The sequence below is a fragment of the Protopterus annectens genome, chromosome 17.part0 (assembly GCF_019279795.1).
Source record: "Protopterus annectens isolate FY-2018-M chromosome 17.part0, PAN1.0, whole genome shotgun sequence".
Classification (NCBI taxonomy): domain Eukaryota; kingdom Metazoa; phylum Chordata; order Ceratodontiformes; family Protopteridae; genus Protopterus; species Protopterus annectens.
In genome coordinates, this window is record NC_056751.1 from 172612962 (window position 1) to 172635574 (window position 22613).

Below are 22613 nucleotides of genomic sequence, written 5' to 3' on the forward strand. Positions count from 1 at the left end.
AATAAATATTTGTTTCTATTGTGGCTTCTTTGAATTTAGTGACGGTACTCCATATCATATTATAAATAATATACAACGTTCAAACAGAGAACATGCCCAATATAGAGACATATTCTCAACTCAAGTGGTCCACACCATATATTTATAACACTGAAGTCAGAAATATACTAATGAATATGCAATAACTAGCAGCTTTGCAGCATGTGTGTGTCTCTAACAAGTACATACTTATAGGATATTAAAAAGAATAGATAGCATGCTCTTGTTTCATAATTAACAAATGCACACAACCTGGTATTTACTTTCATAGACAGAAATTAGACCTGTTACTTATATGCATATCAGGTACCAACAGCAATATGTTAGTAAATGCCTATGCTATTCAAATCATATTTTAATGCTGATTGATATGAGATGTAGCTGACAATGGCTTTAGCGTTTGTGATGTTATATAATATATATTCAGTATTATAAGTTGCATGTCTATTTGCAATCTAAGGTTCAAGGCTGATCAATTTAGACATACAAGACAATCTCTTTAGCCTTGGTTATATAATGGGAGTTACTGTGTCTCTACACAACCATTCATTTTCAGTGAGGATGTTCAATATTAATATAACTTGCCTTTAATAAAAGCATACTTATAATTCAGCAGTTCTTTCCTATATATATATATATATATATATATATATATATATATATATATATATATATAAAACAATATCATAAGCAGGTCTGAGATTTTTTCTTGCTCATTACTGCTTAATGATTGTGCTACTTGAACAATTTAATATTTACAGAGTATCTTGATAATTAAACAGCAACTCCTTTTTACCCTTAAAATGCCTAATAACACATAGCTACATTCATGAACCTTAATTGACTTACTATCCTTAAGGTTGAGTACACTAGCTGCAGTGTGTTTACAAATATGTTATATAGTTCCAGTCAAGGACTTAAATATATTAAATTTTTATAAAATTAAGTTAAATTATAGTAATTTACGTGGGTGATCTTATCAGAAAAGATTATAGTAAAGTCTGTATGTGTTAACTATTCATACAGTTTCTTCCAAGTGATATACCTCTTTTTTAGCTTTGTGTGCTGTTTATGTGTACAATTCAAAATGAATAACAAATATTACAATATAATAAAACGTCATGTATGTGTTGATACCTTCTAAATTCATTAGGTACTTCAGTATACTTTTAATATTTGTTAAAACTGTAAAAGCACTTTGTCATCTCATAAATAGTGTGCTGGTTACTTTAAATAGCTTAGGAGCTGACACCACACCCATACTGTCTTGCTTTAGTGCTGACATCACTCATGACTGTTTACTTTCATTTTGTGCTATTAGAAGGTTTAACACACTGTAATGGATTGTAACTGAAGAACCTTCATTCAGGGTTGGTAAAATAAGAGTTCCCAGCTCATGACCATGGCGGGAAGACAAAAACAAAGTAAGTGAAGTTTTTAGGGCTTTTTTTAAACTGAAAACCAGCTCATTAAGCTTCTATTAGTTTTCTTAACATTAAGGGCAGATATATAAGCCAAACAGTTGTTTGTTAGTCAAAAAGGCACTTTTAGCATCAAAGAATAGATAATTACTTTTCAAGGCACTTTTTGACAGTTATTACTATCAGGTTTTATATATTATTATGTGTATTAAATACATCAGGTTAGATATTTCATGCAGCTTAGTGAAAATAATATAAAAAGGAATCATGCTCATTTAAACACACCACATTAATATGTCAGTGTAAATACATCATATTCTATACTAGCAGTAAAAGGCAGTTAATTTATAAATGAACTATCTAAACATCATTTAGAGTTAGAAAAATCATGACTGTAAGTATTTACACTGTAATAGAGAAAGATATGTTACCTTGCTTTCTTTAGGGTTGTTTCCTTTAGTTATAAAATGTCCTGCTTATTTTATATTTATATTGTTTCAAAGACTGACACGTGTAAAGCATGAATGCTTTCAAAGAAATTGTTTGCCTTACAGAGCAAATAGAAGACAATGATGTTTTTGTTTTTCATATGTCTTTTATCGTTTCTTCTTCTTCTTGTCAGCAGTACTCCATTCATTTTTTTCTAAGTGACGCTTAACCCCAAATTGGGAAAAATCCATTTCTTCCACTCATTCCAAGGTTTTATTAGCTGAAAGATAAGAAACTGTTGCTTGCAGAGTGTCAAAAGTTTTAGGACCTTCAGTAAAAAATATTTTTATTCTTGCAGGGAACAGCAAGTGGACTTTAAGTTGTCTTTTTTTCAATTCCTTTATCAGAGGGAGACATTCTTTTCTTGCAGTTATAACTCCAGCAGAATAATCATTATCAAATCTGATTATGTTGTCTTTGTATTTAACTGGAGAAGTTGACCATGCTGTTTTTAAAATAAGTTTCTTGTCCTGTGATGAAAAAAAAACTTTACTATTATTGATCTCGGGTGATTTTTTTGATTTGATGGTTGATGAAGCAGCTCTTAAGGATCTGTGGGTTCTTTCAATTCCATAAGAAAGAGCTTCAGGCAATTTTAAAACTTCTGGTAACCAGGTAGTAAGGAAAGTCACCATGTTATCTCCCTCTGTTTTCTCTGGTAGCCCATAGATGCGAAGGTTATTTCGTCTGGACCTGTTCTCTAGATCCTCTATTTTATTTTGTAATGAAGCATTTTGTTGTGATAAAAAAATTAGCTGAAGATCTTGTTCTGAGAGTTTGCCCTCAGTATCATTTAAGGATCTCTCTATGCCAGCTATTTGAGACTTCTGTTGCATCATTATTTCTTGTAGTTGCTGTATTTGTTTTGTAGATCTCTCCTCAAAAGTGTCCAGTTTGGTATTCATTATGTCAAATTTCACTGACAAGTCTTGTATAGCATTTAATAAAGACTGTATCTCCTTTTTCATCATCTGGTCCTGTGTGGTATGCTTAGAAAAGCTCATTTTCAGTAGATTCAGATACTTTCCTTCTTGTTTTTGACAGGAAAAATAATGTTTAAAGCCACATCTTTTGCACTGTAGACTTCTAGTGAGATTAGTAGAAGTAATTCAACAAAATAGGTTTGTCTACAATATCTAGTTTTTAAAAATTCCTGTCAGAAATATCTTTTGAGTGCAGAGCTGAGAAAAGATGCTGCCAACCAGTCTACATCCTAGCCACACCCCTCCCCATCAATGTTTCTCTTGAAGAGTGTTAGTGAGGGGCTCTGTCTAGTGTAGTTAGGAATTTTGTTCCAAAGCATGGGGGGGTCTCTGTGACAGGAATCTATCCCTCAAGCATGTTCTATTTATTATTGTGGTGAGGTTAAGCTCATTAGAGTGAGTGGCCCACAGTGACTTGGATTTCTTTAGGTGGAGCATGTCCATCAATTCTGAGTTGGACATGGCTGTGTAAGTCAGGCAGAGATCACCTCTGAGTAAGCGATATGCCACTCAGTACAGCCAGAGCTTTTCCAGTCAGGCTGCATAGGAAATATGTTTGAGGCCAGTAATCCTCTTGGTGAGGTACTTTTGTGGTCTTTCCAGCTGTTGGAAGTGTTTTGTGAGGTAAATCCCAAATGGGGCATTGTACTCTATGATGTGTCTGATGAGGGACGAGTAGAGGGGCACTATAACCTCTTTATTTCTTGATGCAAACCTTTTAGATATTAGATGGGCTACATAGAAGGATTTGCTAACTACTTTGGCAATATGGTCATCAAAGGAGAGATTACTATCTACCTGGGTCCCCAGATCTCTTATTACCTCTTCTGTATTAAGGGGGCTGCCACCTATGTGGTAATTCATGGGTGTTTTGTTTTTCTCAAATGGGCTAACTATGCATTTTTGGCATTTAGCTTGAGACCATGACTTTGACACCAGGTGCCCGTCTCAGTAAGGCCCTTTTGGAGAATGTCAGTGTCAGCTGAAGAGTCAGTTATGGCTCCCAGTTTGCTGTAATCGGTGAACTTGTTTAGCCATAGTCCTCCTGTGTTTGCCTGTACTTCTGAGAAGTATATGCCAGACAGTAGGGGTCCCAGGAGTGAGCCTTGTGGAACACCACTTGTGACTAGTTTAGAGTCGGACCTGGAGTCCACTATTCTTACCGTGTGAGTTCTGTCTGTAAGCCAGATGGCAACCCATCTCGTGACATAGGGGTTTATGTTTAGGATGGTGAGTTTTTCTGTAATTCCTGAGTAGGGAATGGTGTCAAAAGCCTTGGCAAGGTCAAGGTAGGCTGTGTGAACCACCTTCCCTTCATCTATGGCCTTGGTGACTGTCTTGAAGAAGTCAGCCAGGTTTAGTAGGCATGATCTGCCCTTAACAAAGCTGATCTGGGTCAGGTCAAGTGTTTGGAGGTTCCCAATGTCTTTGTTAATCAGTTCCATGATGATGCGCTCCATAGTCTTGCAGACCAGGCTAGTCAGGCTTATGGGGTGATAGTTACCAGTGTCAGTTGTGGTCCATCCTTTGTGGAGGGGAATTACCATTGCTGTGCACCATTCTATGGGCACATAGCCTGTGGAGTGGCTGAGGGTGAACAGTGTGTTTAGGTGGGGGGTTAGTTTGTTCTGTAGTTCATGCAAGACGCAGCCTGGGACACCATCTGGCCCCATTGATGCTGTGCTTTTGGCTTTTGAAAGGGCTGTTTTCACCTGTGCGTCTTTGATTTCTGGGACACTACACTTTTCTGGTATAGTTGTGGGCCCTTTTGGGGGTGAGAGGGGGGTGACATTTGCACTAAATCTATCTGCCAGGGTGTTGGCAATATCAGTAGGTTCAGTATATTTCGTGCTATTTTGCACTAGCTCAGAGCATATCTGAGAGTTGCCACTTAGATTCCTGACATAGCTAAAGAAGGCTTTGTGGTTATCTTTCGAATCCCTGCTATTTTTCTTTCGAAGTTAGCCTTGGATGATTTTATGAGGGACCTTAGTTTCTTACTGATACTGATCAGGGATGTCTTTCCTTCTTGGGATTTGCTTTTTTCTGAACTAGTTTCCTCCTTCTATTGTATAGCCTGTTTATGGCAGGGGTCGACCAGACTGGTTTCCATCTCTTAGGGGAGTGAGTCTTGGTTTTGCTAGGGATGGCACGATCCATGCATCCTTGTAGATGCTCATAGAGTGCATTTGTAAAGGTTCCTGCAGCTTGGACACTGTTATCCTTTAGCGTGGGGGCTGTGAAACTTACCACCTCTGTCTTAATTCAGATGAAGTTTGCTATAGAAATGTTTTTCACTGTGGATTCCTTGGTTGGGGGTGGTGGTTTGGTGTGGACATCCAGAGTGATTAGTTTATGGTCTGATCTAACCAGTGACGGGTTGACCTCCGGTGCAGATCACCTCTCGCCCATGTTGGTGATGACCAGGTCCAATATGTTTTCACCTCTGGTAGGGGAGTTTGCCAGCTGATCCAGGGCATTTGAGATGATAAATTCCAGGAAGCGCTGGACCTGGGAGTTTGTACTTGAGTTGTTTTCCCAGTTAAAGGAAGGGTAATTGAAATCGCCCAATATCAGGGTGTTTGGTAGGACCTTCATGTTTTCCTGTGTCTCTAGAAAGGTGGAGTGGTGGTCCTGGGTCATGGAGGGTGATCTGTAGCAGGCCACAATTTGCATAGCAGATTTGCCCGATGTTAGTTGCACATGGATGATCTCAGAGGTATCATGCTGCGTCACTAACCTGGAGGTGTAGGTATCCTTGATGAATATGGATACACCCCCTCCTTTTGTGTTTTGGTCCATGTTCTGTGGCCGAAATGTGTGGTATGAGTTGTAGCCCGCTAGTGCTGGGGTGCTCTGTGGAGCCTTGAACCAGGTTCCAGTTACTGCACAGACGTCGACGTTCTCCATACTGAGGAGTGCTTCGAGTGCGTGCATTTTGAGATTTAAACTCCTGGTGTTGAGTAGCATAACCCTCATTTTTTTTATTTGATGGATTATTTATTTGACAACATATTGACAGATCCCATACATATATATATATATATTCACTTTATAATCTCGAAATACTGAAATATCGAATTTCAGTATTTTGAGACTATAAAGCCGAACTTCCGAAATAGCGAAACTCCATAACTGGGAATCTACAAATGTCAAATTTGCGGTTTTGGTGGTGCGCTACGAGACATGGGATGTACTGTGTGCCTGAGTTATGTTTCTTATGTGGATATGGTTGGTGATTAAGGTAAGTGAATATTTTTTATGGGTTTTGGGTAGGGATTTGAGTGTATGTGAGTGCGTTCAGAAGTTTTAGGTGTGGGTTAAGACAGGTAGATAAGAGTATGAGTGTGTAAGTGTTGAAAGTGGGGGTGTTTGTACATTTTGATGTGTGTGTGCAAGGGGACTGTAGTGTGTAGTGGTGAGTTTACTCTTTTTTTCTGTTTGGTGGGATTCTGGAGTTAGTATATATAAGTAGCGGGGGTGTGGGGAGCACATCCCCCCACATGGGGGGTGCAGAGGGCTTGCCCCCCTGCTTATAAGTAGTGTAGCTTTATTTATTTGTATTGTTGTGTTTGTGTGCGTTTTGTTGTTTGTTTTAATGTGGGGAGGCTGGTGTATGGTGTGTTTACGTTCAATGTTTTGAATTTTGCATTTTTTGGGTTTTGATGTTTTGGTTTTTCGGCTTTATAAACTGAAATTCAATATTTCAGTATTTCGAGATTATAAAGTGAATCTGTGTATATATATATATATATATATATATATATATATATATATATATATATATATATATAGGTTCATAGGTTCATAGGTTTATACTAGGCTATCTGCCCTAAGGCATTTATAAGCCTAGCCCAAATTTTTGTGGCTTACGCCACCCCTTATATGAAAAAATACTGTGCCCATTAGTTTGTTGTGCCTCTGTCCAACAGTGACACAGAGATGATTCCCGGGATAAACCTACGATCTCCCATCCACAGGTCAAGATTTCTCTTGAACAGAGCCAGCGAGGTGCTCTGCCTCACATGGATTGGGATTTTATTCCACAGCATAGGGAGTCTCTGAGTGATAAATCTATCCCTCCAGCATGTCCTATTTATATCCGTGCTAAGGTTTAAGTCGCTTGCTCTAGTGGTTTTGGTGGATTTGGATTTTTTGAGGTGGAGCATGTCCATTAATTCCGGGTTGGACATGGCCTTGTATGTCAGGCACATGTCACCTCTGAGTAGACGGTATGCAACTGAATAGAGCTGGAGCATATGACAGATTTTGGAGTCCCTTTATCCTTTTGGTGAGGAACTTTTGGGGTCTCTCCAATTGCTGCAGATGTCGGGTGAGATACATCCCGAATGGGGCATTGTACTCGATCATTGGTCTGATAAGTGAAGAGTACAGGGGAACAATGACCTCACTAGATCTGGATGTGAATCCCTTCATGATCAGGTGGGCAATGTAGAAGGTCTTTCTAACCACTTTAGCAATGTGAGTGTCAAAAGAAAGGCCACTGTCAACCTGGGTCCCCAGGTCCCTGATAACCTCTTCTGTGCTTAGTGGATTGCCACCTATATGGTAGCTTGGGGTTACCTTGTTTTTCCTGAAGGGTATGACTATACATTTTTTGGTGTTTAACTTCAGGCCATGGCTCTGGCACCAGCTATCTGTTTCCGTGAGTCCCTTCTGAAGGATATCCGTGTCCGATGCACTTTCCACTATGGCACCCAGTTTGCAGTCGTCTGCAAACATTGTCAGCCAAAGTCCCCCCATGTTGGCCTGTACTTATGAGAAGTAGATGCTGAACAATAGGGGGCCAAGGACTGAGCCCTGTGGGACACCACTTGTGACCGGCTTGGAGTCTGACATAGCGCCAGCAACTCTAACCCTGTGGGTTCTGTCCTTAAGCCAGTTTGCAACCCATCTTGTGACATATGGGTTTACATTTAAGCTGGTAAGTTTTTCTACAATACTCGAGTGGGGTATTGTGTCGAAGGCCTTTGCAAGGTCAAGGTAGGCTGTATGTATATATATATATATATATATATATATATATATATATATATATATATATATATGTGTGTGTGTGTGTGTGTGTGTGTGTGTGTGTGTGTGTGTGTGTATGTCTGATGAACCATATATATGTAAAATAGAGTCATAAATAATATATATATATATATATATATATATATATATATATATATATATATATATATATATATGTGTGTGTATGTATGTAACATGCAGTGCAGTTATACCTCAGAAACATCCCTCTCAACCTATTAGTACAAGGAACCTGTACAAAGACTGTAAAATGGGGGGAATGGGCCACATATACAGACATGTTTCAAAAATCACTGTTGTGTCTGTTTCAGGAGACAATTACTAAAGGATATGAGGATGGAAACTGAAATGTCATGTCATTTATTACTTACATAAATCCTTGGCTTATTACTGTGATTTACCAGACAAATAGAAATACGTTGTGGAACTGAACAAAAGTATGGTCCAAACAGCTGGACATTCTGTGAAAATTCTGGCAGTGGAGAGGTATGCTCAGAACCCCTTAGTGCAATGAATCTGGACCAAGCCTGACAAAGTGGGAGGAGAAAGACCTGAAAATAGGGACATGTCCAAATACGTCAGTAGATAAGCTGAGAAAGTTCATGTAGTAACAGTGTATTTCATTAGTAACTGACCTCAATCCCCACATTATTCCATTGATGTGTCATGCATACATAACAGTTATGGGGACCAGATGAAAGATATTGACCAGACAACTGGACATCCTATGAATTTGTGGACATAACACAACATTAGGGAAACTACACTGAGCTACTGAGCAATGTCCAAACTACAATCATACTGACATAACACTACCCAGGTCCAGCTCTGGGGCTGTACAAATGCATTAGCAAATATAACAGACACTCCAAGGATGTAACACTGGTGGAAAACAAACACTGGTGTACAAGTGCATACCCCCAAACAAGTGCACCACAGTCACAGTGACATACCAGTAAGCAAACTGAAAACGACAGTATAACACTGTATGAGCAACCACATAACGTTTACCACTCACACATTACCCCTACATATACTGCCCCAATTCACAGTGTACTGGGAATCCTGAGGTGTTACAGGACGTGTTACAGTCAGTCCCTACAAGCATACAGACCTGTAGACTGCCAGCAGCTGTACCAGCATTCAGAGTCAGATAGGTAAAGGATGTATGGCACTCACATATGCCACTCTCCATACCCAGCCCAACAAACATATACACACAACACTGCTACACAGTCTTGGCAGTCTGTTCACAATGGCCAGACTTACATAATTGTCATATGTGCAGATTTCCACAGAATTACCAGGTTGTGGACTCATAACCCTGGCCACCACTGCATACCATGGCCAGGGGTCTGCCAGGGCATTAGCATGATAACTGGAGTGCAGTTGGTAATTAATGATATACCATGCCTCTGCACCTCATAGTGCAGGACATCTGGACAACTCATGGCAGACTTGTGGGAGAGTGGGAGAGGGGGCTGGAAAGAGGGACATATGACACATAATGGTGTTACAAACTGAAACTGTAGCTGGTGTTACATGTGTTGTTGTAACATAACATCCCTGAAGGATATGATGTCTGGAACACCAATGGATGTCAACACTTACTACAATCCTCACATTATCCTACCAACTCCACAAAAACAGATGTTGTTCGAGGAACAGACCAAGCATAATAGGCAAACATCCAGCCTGTTTGTAGACAACATGCCAGTTGATAGGTATGTCAAAGGCATATCACTGTCAGATGTCAAGTCACTCATTAAATGGATGTCCAGACAAACATTGTCAATGTAGCAAACCTCCATGTCTATAACAGCACTAATGACATACAATCTGTACCAAAATCTGGAGCTTTGTCCCCCATGTTTTTGGGCAGCTTCTACATGTCCTGTCCTGTGAGGTATTTTCACCTACTGTCTGTGAAGCTGTAGCCCCCACAGCCCTACTTAATGTCCCCCACACAGCAAGGGAAATGGGCAAGGCCCATATGAAGGGCATCCCATATGTTGGAACTAGCAGCTGTGTCCAGGCCAACAACACAATACTATGTGGGCACCTACATAGCTTTATGGCCTCAGCTCTTCCCGACAGTACATCAACCCCCTCAAGGTAGGCTCAATGCCTGTGGTGAGCAGCAGTAATACACAAACCACAGACTTGGTCCCATTATTGGCTCTACGGGGCAAATCAGGAGCACACACCAACTTGGCATCAAGTCAGCCTTTGTCTGATCAAGCATATAAGGTCACAGGTGGAATACTGGAAGGCTAACTATGAGTACAAATTGGACACCTCCACCAAGGCCAATCACAAGGATATCTTCACATATGTCTGCAATATCTGAGGCAACAATCAAACCACTCTGTAATGGTGGCCAGTCAGACCACATACACACACAACGTAGCTATAGCCAGCCTGCTGCAGATAGGTTTAGGGCAAACATCACCCCCTGGCTCAGCATCACTATAGGTGGATATGCACAGCCCCCACACCCTTCCCCTCATCACCAGTGAATAGGTACATATTGCCTACTGAAAGGAAACAAACGTAAGTATCCATGGGACCTGATAACATCCCTGCCTGCATCCTACATGAACTCAGGCATGTTCTCCCAGTTCCATTACATACTGTAGTTACACCAAGCCTTGGCATCATCCACACCCAATCTGCATGGAAGATGGCCACAGACAGGAATGAGGAGTACAGGATTATGAAATCAAGTTGCCCTCATTGGGGGGAATATGACACTTCAGGACCAGCAGTGCAATGCAAACAGATATAGTGCTGATACATTACATGGGTATGGTGTGGTTGTGAGTGGTGGCTACTGGCATTCAATGTAGCTGTGCAGGTTCTGAACATACTGTTGCCAAATGTATGAGGTCCTGTGATGTGTCTGCCTTTTTATGTCTTCCAGATGCAATGTCGCATCTGCAAAGGTCAACTTTCTCAGCAGCTGAGACAAATGTAATCATAGAAGCCATATTACAAAACCATGCCATAATGTTTGCCTGGAGCCAGCCACATCTGCAGGAGAGGACTGGCCTGTGGGATGACCTTGCCCACAAGTTAAATTATGTCGGCCTGCACGCATGTACATACAAGTAGGTCCAGCATCGTGAAAGTGACCTCATACGCCATCCCTGGCAAAGGGCTGCTGCAGTGGCCAGGGACTGCACAGCCACAGGTGTGGGCCTGGCCATGCAGCCTGACTGACACCCACCAGGGAGCTCCTTTGGGCACACATCCCAATACAACATCAGAGTACAGACCCCCCACATACTGTCAGTGGGTGGCACCCAGACAATGGATGAGGAGTGTGTAAGTAAGGACCCAGTGTATATTACTAGACTAGTGTAGCAGACATACTTGTAACTGTAGAGTATTTACATGCATGTGTCAGGTCAGATTGCAGTTGTGAATGGGGTTTTCTAATGCACAGACATGCACATCTATGGTGAAGGACAGCAAATTGTGTAGCATTGGGGGTTGTACTGTAAATGTGCGGACATGCTGCATCCATCATGTATCACTGCCACATGTGGGTCTGCTGACAATACTTCCCTCCCACAACTACCTCGGTCCCTCCTGTCTGCATATGTGGGATGACAGCCTGCAGCTGGTGAGTATGCAATTGTTCTGATGTGGTTTGCCAATACCCCAGGCATGTGAAGGCTATGCAATGTACCATGCACACAACTGTCACTCATAGCCATATTGCTTTATGTGCATGTTCACTTTTGTTGGGGTTAACAGCATTGCATCACAGTGGTCACCACAGGGGCCTATCTGATGAGAATGGAACATCCCCATAGAATACCTCATGATCTATCAGTGCAAGACTTCTGGACAAAGACCAACAAAATGGGGTAACAAATGGCCTAAGGTAGGGACATGCATGAAATATTACTGTCATATAGTGGATATAAACAGTGTACACACCCTGTTAAGATGTCAGGTGTTTGTGAAATATATACAAATTAAGACCACAATATGTCAGTCCACACCTTTTCCAAACTGTAATGTGACCTATGACATGAACAATTCACCTGTAAAATCAATCAATTTGCTGGGCACCAAATATGGAGTATACAAACCTGACAATAAGCTGGATGCGTATGTGTGCACACCCTTCAAATAATATGTTATTGCAGCAGCTTGTGATTTACTGATAGCATACAGTCTGCTTGGGTACACACCTGCCATCAAGTAAAGGCTAACACCAGATAACAGTCGGCTGTCCAAGTGAGATAATCATGACATTTGTTCAGTTGCCTGCAACAGCAACAGCAACAGCCATGGCTTGCAGACAGCTTATAAAGCAGCAAAGGGGTCTCATATTTGAAAAGTATCAGTCAAGAGTATAGTACAACAACATTACCACAGCATTGCATACAACATGGAACACAATGGAGACAGTTGTCAAACGGTGGATTGAATATGGGACAACAGTGCTGTTAAAAATAACCTGCTGTCCCTCCAAAAATGATGACAAGACATGTCAAGACCAGGTCAGGGATGCTGCCAAGGGACATACAGCAACTCTGAGGGAGTTGCAGGAATCTATTGCTAGTACTGGTGTTGTGTACTACCTGTGGGAATACTCTCCCATATTCTGCATACATCTGGCCTATGAGGTAGGGTCGGAAGATGGAAGCATTTCCCAACACCAAGAAACATCCAGGGGGTGGACACAAATTGCAATACAGCACATCACATCTCCCAAAGCCATGTGTGAAAATGTGTTATGGTGTAATGAGGCTATGGATCGACCTCACAGCTACAATACAAAAGGTATGGTGCACAAGCAACACCTCTCATAACCTGAAGACCAACATCCCCATGGTGAATCACACTGGTGGCAGTGGCCCACTGTGGGAATGCCAATTCAATGCCAGAATAGGGCCTGTAGTCACAGTGGTGGGAATTCTGAATATTTCCAAATAACACCCACGTCTGCCCAAAATCCGTATCTGCAAGAATGCTGAGGATGGGGAGGTGTGTCAGCCTTTAACTTGACAAAGACCCCAAGCATACATCCAAAGCTACCTAAGAATGGCTCCATCTGAACACACTCATGGTTATGGATTGGTCTAGCCAGAGTCTACACCTACAACAGATAGAAAAACACCAGTGTAACCTGACGAGAGCTGTGCACATTAGCTGCTCTTGCAATCTGACACAGTTGGGTGACCTTTGCATGGAAGAGTGGCCAAATAATGCCAAGATAAGATGTGCCATGCTGATAGACACCTTCATAAAAACAGAGAATGCTGTAAATCACTTACAGGGAGCTTTAACAAAGTATCATTTTAAGGGTGTGCACACTTACGCAATCAGCATATTGTACATATTGCAGTCATTATATTTTACACGTAACACATGTTTGTTTATCAATTGGATTGCGCAAGTCATATGTCACATGAATTGTGGGTAACATACTTGAATTCATTACAGCGGTCTCATCTTGTATATTACAAGAACATGGCATGTTAACAGGTTGCGCACACTTATCATATCCACTGTAAGCTTAGAAGGTTGGCGGTGTAATAGAAATTGTGTGACCATACATTCACTGCTGGTTTGGAGGTTTGACACTCAAATGTATGTCATTAATCAGTGATGTTACTGCTCAGATCATCCCAGTTATGTATCAGAGAAATACAGGGGTTATGAGAAATAGAGCAAACATATGAGACAGACTTCTACACATCCTGTGAGGATTTGTACAGTTGTGAGATATATGCTGTAGTACTTGCCACTCTGCTATACAGGTGAACAGCAATGATGCTGGGGAATGGCTATCACATACTAACACTAATCACGTATCCCAGAGCTCTATATTTTTAGTTACATGTAGTAAAAGTGGCTGCAATGTATGATGTTGAGGGCCGTATGTCATTCATGTCACCATATGGGTAATGTGTGGTCTGTGTAAGAGATTTGTGCCACCTCACCTGTACGTCTGTGTGTGTGTGTGTGTGTGTGTGTGTGTGTGTGTGTGTGTGTATACCAGCCAATGTCAAAGTGCAGGTATTAATGTACATATGTTGTCTTCCCCTCACATGTGGCGATGGGGTTTGGGGTCCCCCCCTTTTGGAAGCTGATGTCATTATCTCTACAAACTCTGACAATGATGATAGGAATAGTGAGGCACAGGTAGGGTTGTCAGGGGCTCAATCTGTGACATTGGTTAGCATCCCACTCTTGTCCACACCATCGCCGCACACAGTGACAATGCTCACATATACCCCATCACTAGTAGCCACAGATGATGGACAGTTGACAGGTGGTGGCATTGAATAGGCTAGTGTGGCGACTATGGCAGGTGTGACTGTAGACACTGGCCATAAACAGAGAGCAGGCAAAGTCCCACACAGGCAGATGGACAGGGGTGCTTGCAGGAGGAACACTGCTCATCAGACCACTGTCACAAGTGCCACAGAAGGAGTCACCAGCCACATGTTACATGCTGTCATGGATGTTCAGGCACATAGTAAATGCCACAACACACAAATACTCAGGGTGGTGGATGCAACTCTTCCTGATATATGTGGTGACATACATGACCTTATTGAGGCCGTATGTCAAAATACTGAGGTCATGAACAGATGGTGGGGTTAGACCTTGGCAATCCTTGCCCATGTCATGTCTGTGCTAGAGCATGTGATGGAAGAAAGGCATCAGCCACATGGAAGCTGAGAGTCTATGGGGCCATGCACCTTCACACTCCCTTAGTGGCAGTGACACCAGCACTACCAAAGGGGGGTCACTGTCCACATCACACCAGAGCAGGCCTTGGCCTCATGGTCCTGTCCAGTTCTGTCAGAGTCACAGATCTAGAAGACAGCAGTCACCATCAGGAAGGAGTACTGCATATAGCCTTGGGCCTGGTGGTGTCAGTGATACCCCTGGCAGGACCAGTTCCCGTCTCCATGGCCAGAGATGGTGACCTGGACACCCTGCCATGTATCGTACACATCTGTCCAATGTACCCCTGTGTAGGACAGCCACATGGTGTGACTGTGTGCATACACATCACACACGCACACACACACACACACACACACACACACACACACACACACACACACACACACACACACACACACATCTGTATCACAGGCAGGTCACCTCCAGACACACACACAGCACCTCTGCACAGTCCATCTATTGGATACCCCTCCAAACACACACACACACACACACACACACACACGCACACACACACACACACACACACACACACACACACACACACACACACACACACACACACATGATATCAACCATACAGCCTAGCATAGGCCTCTGGAAAACCCACACCACACCCTCTGAATATGATGATACCTGTGCCACATCCCTGTCATCCATACCATTGATGCAGGGACATGCTAATATGGGTCTGATGCACAGTGTGAATATAGTACAGTGTAGCTACGCAATACTATTTCAGGTGCTGTCTGCTTGCATTTGTTATAGGTACACATACAGGTGTATGTACCTTATTAGCCAGGATGCATTATTGCTGTTAATACCAGTGACTGAATGTAGTCTAAGATGCTGTATTCTGTTTGTGTTGGTGTTTCAGGTGTGTCTGCAGGCTGTGGCCCTGCAGATATTCCCAAGAGGAAGTATGGCAGACTGTGAATACACTGACCATATCATAGGCAAGGTACAGCTTTATATGTACCTGTACCAGGTGCGTATGCATTTAACAGTGTGTTACAGACATTGTTGTCAGACCCTAAGACCTTGCATACATACCCCTTGTCACAGACAGGCTGCCTCCAAACATGTCAGCTCAGTCTTGTGTACTACCACAAGCTCATACATACAGAACAGGTTACTGCAGTACTGTTAGCAGGTCCCTCACAAGCGTACCCATTACATTAACTGCAACAGATTCACCTGTCAACACCTGTTGGCCCTGCCATTTCTTTACTATGCACTCAACCCTGATGCAGTTGAAGAGGGTGTGCATGATATTGTGTATGGCAGGTCTGTGGTATGTATTCCTGAGTCCACTGGGTGGAATAGGGAGATAAAATGGTATATCCTTTGCATACACACAGTAAGGACTGACACATGGGATGTGCACACAGTAACATAAACACAGTTGGCAATGCACAGATTAGTAAACCTACATTTCCACCATTATGTACTGTACTACTACATACACATGATATGCCCCACATAGATTATGTGCATGGGACGTAACACACTATATCTTACAACATGTAATGTTCTGAATACCTCCATGGATGATGGGATAACCCAGCAGACATAGGATATGGAGTCATATATTGCTTCTACAAGGCTGGACAAGTGATAATGTAGTAGACATTGTATCAGCATGATGTTTCAGTCAGTTATGATGCATGATGCTGACATGTGCATCACTACCCTCACTGTGGCCAATTTGGCAACAATATCACATACATGGGCATTGTTCAGGGACACAGACCACATATAGTTTGCCAAAAAAAACAAGGTCTAAGCTTGTTTCCTGCCTTTCCTGTAACTAGTCTAGTCCAGGTACAGCTTTGATGCATCCAGGACTGTCTGTAAGCTTCTGAGCAGTGCCAAAAAGTCTGCTCTTCAATTGTTCCCTTAGATCTGCTAGTTCTGTCCTCTCTTGCACTTTTACTGGCTTATTAGTCTATCACTTTACCAGACCTCTTGTAGCAATTATTGTAGGACACATAAGTGCTACCATTACTAAACATTCTACAAAGAAACAGCTCCAGTTATTATTATTAATGCCCACCCCCCCAAGCATGTCTAAAGGTCAGTTCCTTGTGTTTCTCCTATTAACCTGGTGAACTTGGGCATCCTGAGGCAATGTAACAACTGCCTCATGTACACTGACAACCCTCTCCTCTTATGTCTGAACACTCAGACTTGCAAGAGATGCACTTATATATCCAAATGGAAGCCATGCACTCTCCAGCCAAGACCGGAATAGCTGGCCAGGAGGAGAAGGTCAACACTTTCACCACACCACATGGAATACATAGTCCTCCAAAGCACACATCAGCACTGCTTTCACATAAAAACTCAAACCACACACCCACCTTCGTAGAGGTTCTCATTAAAAATCTACCCAAAGCCTTCAAGGCACAAACGCACTCAGCCACCACAACACACCACCAATCAAGAGACACATAACTCTCCTAAACAGTGTGCCACTCAACCAAAGCCCCTAAAGCAAAACAGCATGCCCAACACACTAGCCATTGGTGACTCGATAGTGAGGCATACTGATGTCCCACTCACTAGGTTGAATAAAAAGAAAGTTACAGTCGGCTGCCTGTCAGGTGCCAGGATCTGCCACATAACGCATGCACTCTGGTCCCTCAACAACAGGTACAAATAAGACTCTGTCATTGTACATGTGAGTGTGAATGACCTGAGACATAACTCCCAGGACTACATGAAAAGAGATATGGAGTAGCTCTCGGATTATGTAGCCCAGGGAGGTATGACCCTAGCCCTGAGCAGTATCTCACCATCACCCAGTATGATAGCACAGTACAAGTAGAAAATGATTGATTTCAACAATTAGCTAAGTTTCTGGTGTCATTCCAAGGAGATCCAGTGTCTGTCTGCCTGGGATGCAATGATTGACAGACCTCAATGTTTTGCCATTGATGGCCTACATCAGTCACCCCTGGGCTTCTGGACACTGGCCAAGGCTCTTGCTACCCCTACAGTGCCTTTTTTAGGCTGTCTTCCAAAGACCAAATTACAACCATAACAGCTACAAACAAATGCAATCTGAGGGTCAAGCTGCTCAATGCTAGAAATGTAAATCTCAAAATGCACTCGCATGAAGCACCCTTTAAAATGGAGAACATCGACATTTGTGCTGTAACAGAGACCTGGTTCAAATCAGGAGAAAGCACCCCAGCACAACCAGGCTATAACTCATTCCACACCTTTTGACCAAGAACTTGGACCAAAGCTCCAAAGATAGTGGTGTTTCCATATTCATAAATGATGTGCACACCTCCAGACTGGTAGCCCAACATAACACATCAGAGATACTTCAGGTGCAGCTATCATTGGATAAGACAGCGTTTAGTTCATAGCCTGCTATAGGTCCCCAACCATGTCCCAAGACTCACACTCAACGTTCCTAAGCACCCTGGAGAATATTAGGGCCCAACCTAACACTCTCATACTGGGCAACTTCAACTACCCCTCTATTAACTGGAAAAACTACTCATGTAGCAATGCACTTGCCCAATGTTTCCTGGAATTCATTCATTCCAGTGCACTGGGCCAACTCATTTGTACCCCCACTAGAGGTAGCAACATCCTTGACCTGGTCATTAGTAACATGGGTGACCGTTGCTCTACACCAATAGTCAACTGCTCCCTGGTTAGATCAGACCACAAACTAATCAACTTGGAAATCCATATCCCTCCCACCCCCCTGCAAAGGTAACCACCATGAAAAACTTCTCCAAAGCTAAACTTGGGCTTCTAAAAACAGAGGTGACTAACTTCACGGCACCCATGCAAATGGAGAATATTTGCATGACTGTTGAATCATACACCAATGCACTGTACAAACACGTACACAAATGCATGGATCTCTCACCATACCCAATAGAACCAAGACGCACTCCTCTAAAAAAAGGAAGCCAATCTGGTGGCCCCCTGCCATAAACAAACTCTACAACAGAAAACAGAAACTGATGTGGAATAAGGTGAAGTCTGAAGACTGGAAAAACTCCCTTATCAGCCTCAACAAAAGGTTGAGATCCCTCATCAAATCCTTTAAAGCTAGCTATGAAAAGAGAATTGCAGCAGATAGTAAAGAAACCACAAGGCCTTCTATAGTAATGTAAAGAATCTCCATGGCAATACCCACATTTGCTTCGAGCTAGTGCACAATTGTACCACCTATACCGAGCCAACAGATATTGCCAATATGCTGGGTAACAGATTTAGTGCCAACTTTACCCCTATCCCCCCCAAAGGATGAATCACAATACCATAGATTGCCAGGCACCCAGTAGTACTGCTGCACAAGCTAAAACAGCACTATCCAAGGCCAAGAATACAGATTCTATGGGACCTGACAATATCCCTGGCTGTGTTCTACATGAACTACAGGTTGAACTGGCAGCACACCTGTGTGCCCTGTTCAATCACAGCCTCACTTCAGGCTTTGTCTTTACTGAATGGCGCACTGCTACAGTCATCCCTCTCCACAAAGGAGGAGTGACTACAGACCCTGGGATCTATCGCCCCATTAGCCTGACAAGTCTGATATGCAAAGCTATGGAACGCATCATCACGGACCTAACAAACAAGGATATAGGGAATCTCCAAACTCTGGATCCCACACAGTTTGGTTTTGTGAAGGGTAGATCATGCCTGCTCAACTTGGTTGACTTCTTTGAGTCAGTCACCAGAGCTGTGAATTAAGGCAATTTGGCTCATAGAGCCTACCTTGATCTGGCCAAGGCCTTTGATACCATTCCCCACACAGGAATCATAGAAAAACTCACTAAGTAGGCATCAACCCTTATATCACTAGGAGGGTTGCAAATTGGCTCACAGATAGAATGCACAGTGTGAAAGTTGCTGACTCCAAGTCAGACTGCCGACCAATCACAAGTGGAGTCTCACAGGGTTTGGTCCTGGGTCCTCTCCTGTTTGGTATCTACTTCTCTCAAGTCCAGGCAAACACAAAGGGACTCTGGTTGACAAAGTTCACAGATGACTGGAAGTTGGGAGCTATTATTAACTCTCAAAGTGATGTTGACATCCTGCAGAAAGGCCTCACTGAGACCAATGACTGGTGACAGAACCATGTTCTTAAACTCAATGCCAAAAAATATGTCATCATCCCCTTTGGGAAAAAAACTTGACTCCCATAAATTACCACATCGATGGTAGTCCACCAAACACAGAAGGCATTATAAGAGATCTGGGAACACAGGTTGACAGCAACCTCTCTTTTGATCGCTACATTGCCACTTTGGTCAGAAAGTCCTTCTATGTGGCATATCTCATTACAAAAGGTTTTGCATAAAGAAAGAAAGAGGTCATTGTCTCCCTTTATTCTTCTCTCATTGGGCCAATCATCAAGTACAATGCCCTATGTAGCATGTACTTCTCTAGACACCTGCAACAAATGGAGAGGCCACAAAAGTACCTCATATAGATGATCTTAGGCCTTAAACAGTTGTCCTATATGGACAGACTCAAACAACTCCAACTATTCTCTGTCTCATATCGCCTACTTAGAGGAGATCTCTGAGTGACTTACAAAGCCATGTCTGACCCAGTTCTGTTAGAAATGCTACATCTAAAGAAATCTCAATCCCTCCACACCACACACACACCAGAGACCTCAACCTCATTACCACAATCAACAGAACATGCTGGAGGGACAGGTTCATAACCCAGAGCCTGCACAAGCTATGGAATAGACTTCTGATACATGTCAAACAGAGCACCTCACTGGCCCTCTTCAAAAGAAATCTTGAAGAATGGATGAGAAATAGAAAATTCACCCCAGGGATCACTCCAGTGGCTCTACTCAACAGATGCACTGGGAACTAATGTGGCAAGATTCCAGGGTAATCCTATTGGCTAGACTTGTAAAGGTTTCAGGGCTATTAGCCTAGTACACACCTATGAACCTAAACATCGGGATATTCCATAGACATCTGTACAGAGGACTTGTATGGTCTGCACAATGGTTTAACATGCTGCATGCGAGGCAGATGCCGTTATCACGCTATATAAAGTAATGCCATTGGGAGGTGGTAAACAGGCATGGATGGCACACCAATCAAAATGGTATCAGCCAAACAGGATATGATCTTCACCCAAACACACACACACGCACACACACACACACACACACACACACACACACACACACACAGTTGCCAGTAGTGAGATAAGAACCCTACCTATCTAGTTATTTCTACTATAGTGTTACGCAGTTATGAGACGAGCCACAGATCTTATATAATTTCTCCTACTCCCAAGGTACTTCTAAGGTGAATGACATCAGCAGGCCTAGTAAAGTAGGGTGATGGGACGTTTTCAGGTTGGTACACAAATCAAAATGGTATAACCCACACAGTATATGATTCACACACACACACACACACACACACACACACACACACACACACACACACACACACACACACACACACACAAACACACTCACAAACAGTTGCCAGTATTGCGATTAGAACCCCTAGTTATCTAATTATTTCTACTATAGTGTTACACAGTTATCAGATGCAGCACAGAGCATACATTTCTTCTAGTCCCAAGGTACTTCTAAGGTGAATGACATCAGCAGGCCAGTAAAGTAGGGGACAGGATGTTTACAGGGTGGTACACAAATCAAAATTGTATAACCCAGACAGACCATGATTCACACACACGCAAACACACACACACACACACACACACACACACACACACACACACACACACTTGTCGGTATTGAAATTAGAACCCCTACCTATGTAGTTATTTGTACTACAGTGTTACGCAGTTATTGCACAAGCTACAGAGCTTACTGAGCTGATAACTGGCCAAAGGTGCTGATAACTGCACAGCTGAGGTAAACTGTTACAGGTGCCAGAAAGTCTGCCTTCAGTTTTTCCCTTAGATGTTGCTAGTTCTTTTTTTCCTGCACTTCAAATAGCCTAATACCTTTACACTTCAACAGGTTTATTTATCAAGTATTCTAGCACACATGAGAGCCATCAGCAGTAGTTGTTCCTTACAGAATTAGCTCCAGTACTTAGTAGTTATGATCACCCCTCCTGGAATGATTAAAGTGCATTTTTTGTGCTTTTGCCCATTAACCTGGTGCACTTGGGCATTCTGAGGCACTGTTGCAACTGATTCATGTACACAGACAACCCTCTCCTCTAAACTCCCAACACTTAGACTTGTGAGAGATACCTCTATATCACCAAATTGGAAGATATGCAATCTCCAGCGAAGACTGAACTAGCTGGTCAAGATGAGAAAGGTCAACATCTGCAACACATACCACATGGAACACATACCCCTCCAGAACACACACTATCACAGCTCTGACATACAAACAATAACCACACACCCACCTTCACAGTGGCAATCAATTGACATTTACCCAAACAGTGGAGACCACCAAGACAGACACCCATTTGACCACCACAACACACAAACCATAGGACACATATCTCACCTACACAGTGTGCCCCTCAACCTAAGCCCCATAGGCTAACCAACTTGCCTGCTACAGTAATCATAGGTGACTCAATTGTGAGGCACATTGATTTCCCACTCACTAGTCTGAATATGGAGGAGGTAACAGTCAGCTTTCTATCAGGTGCCAGAATCCAAAGCATAACACACCCAGTCAGGTCACTCCACAACAAATTCTAAGTATCACCCTGTCATTGTCCATGTGTGTGTGGATGACCTGAGATGCACATCCATGGACTATATGAGAAGAGACATGGTGGAGCTCTCAGATTATGTGGGCCAGGCAGGTATGGCAGTCACCCTGAGCAGTATACTACTGCTCCCTCTGAATAATACCACAGTACAAACAACAAATGATTGATTTCAACAACTG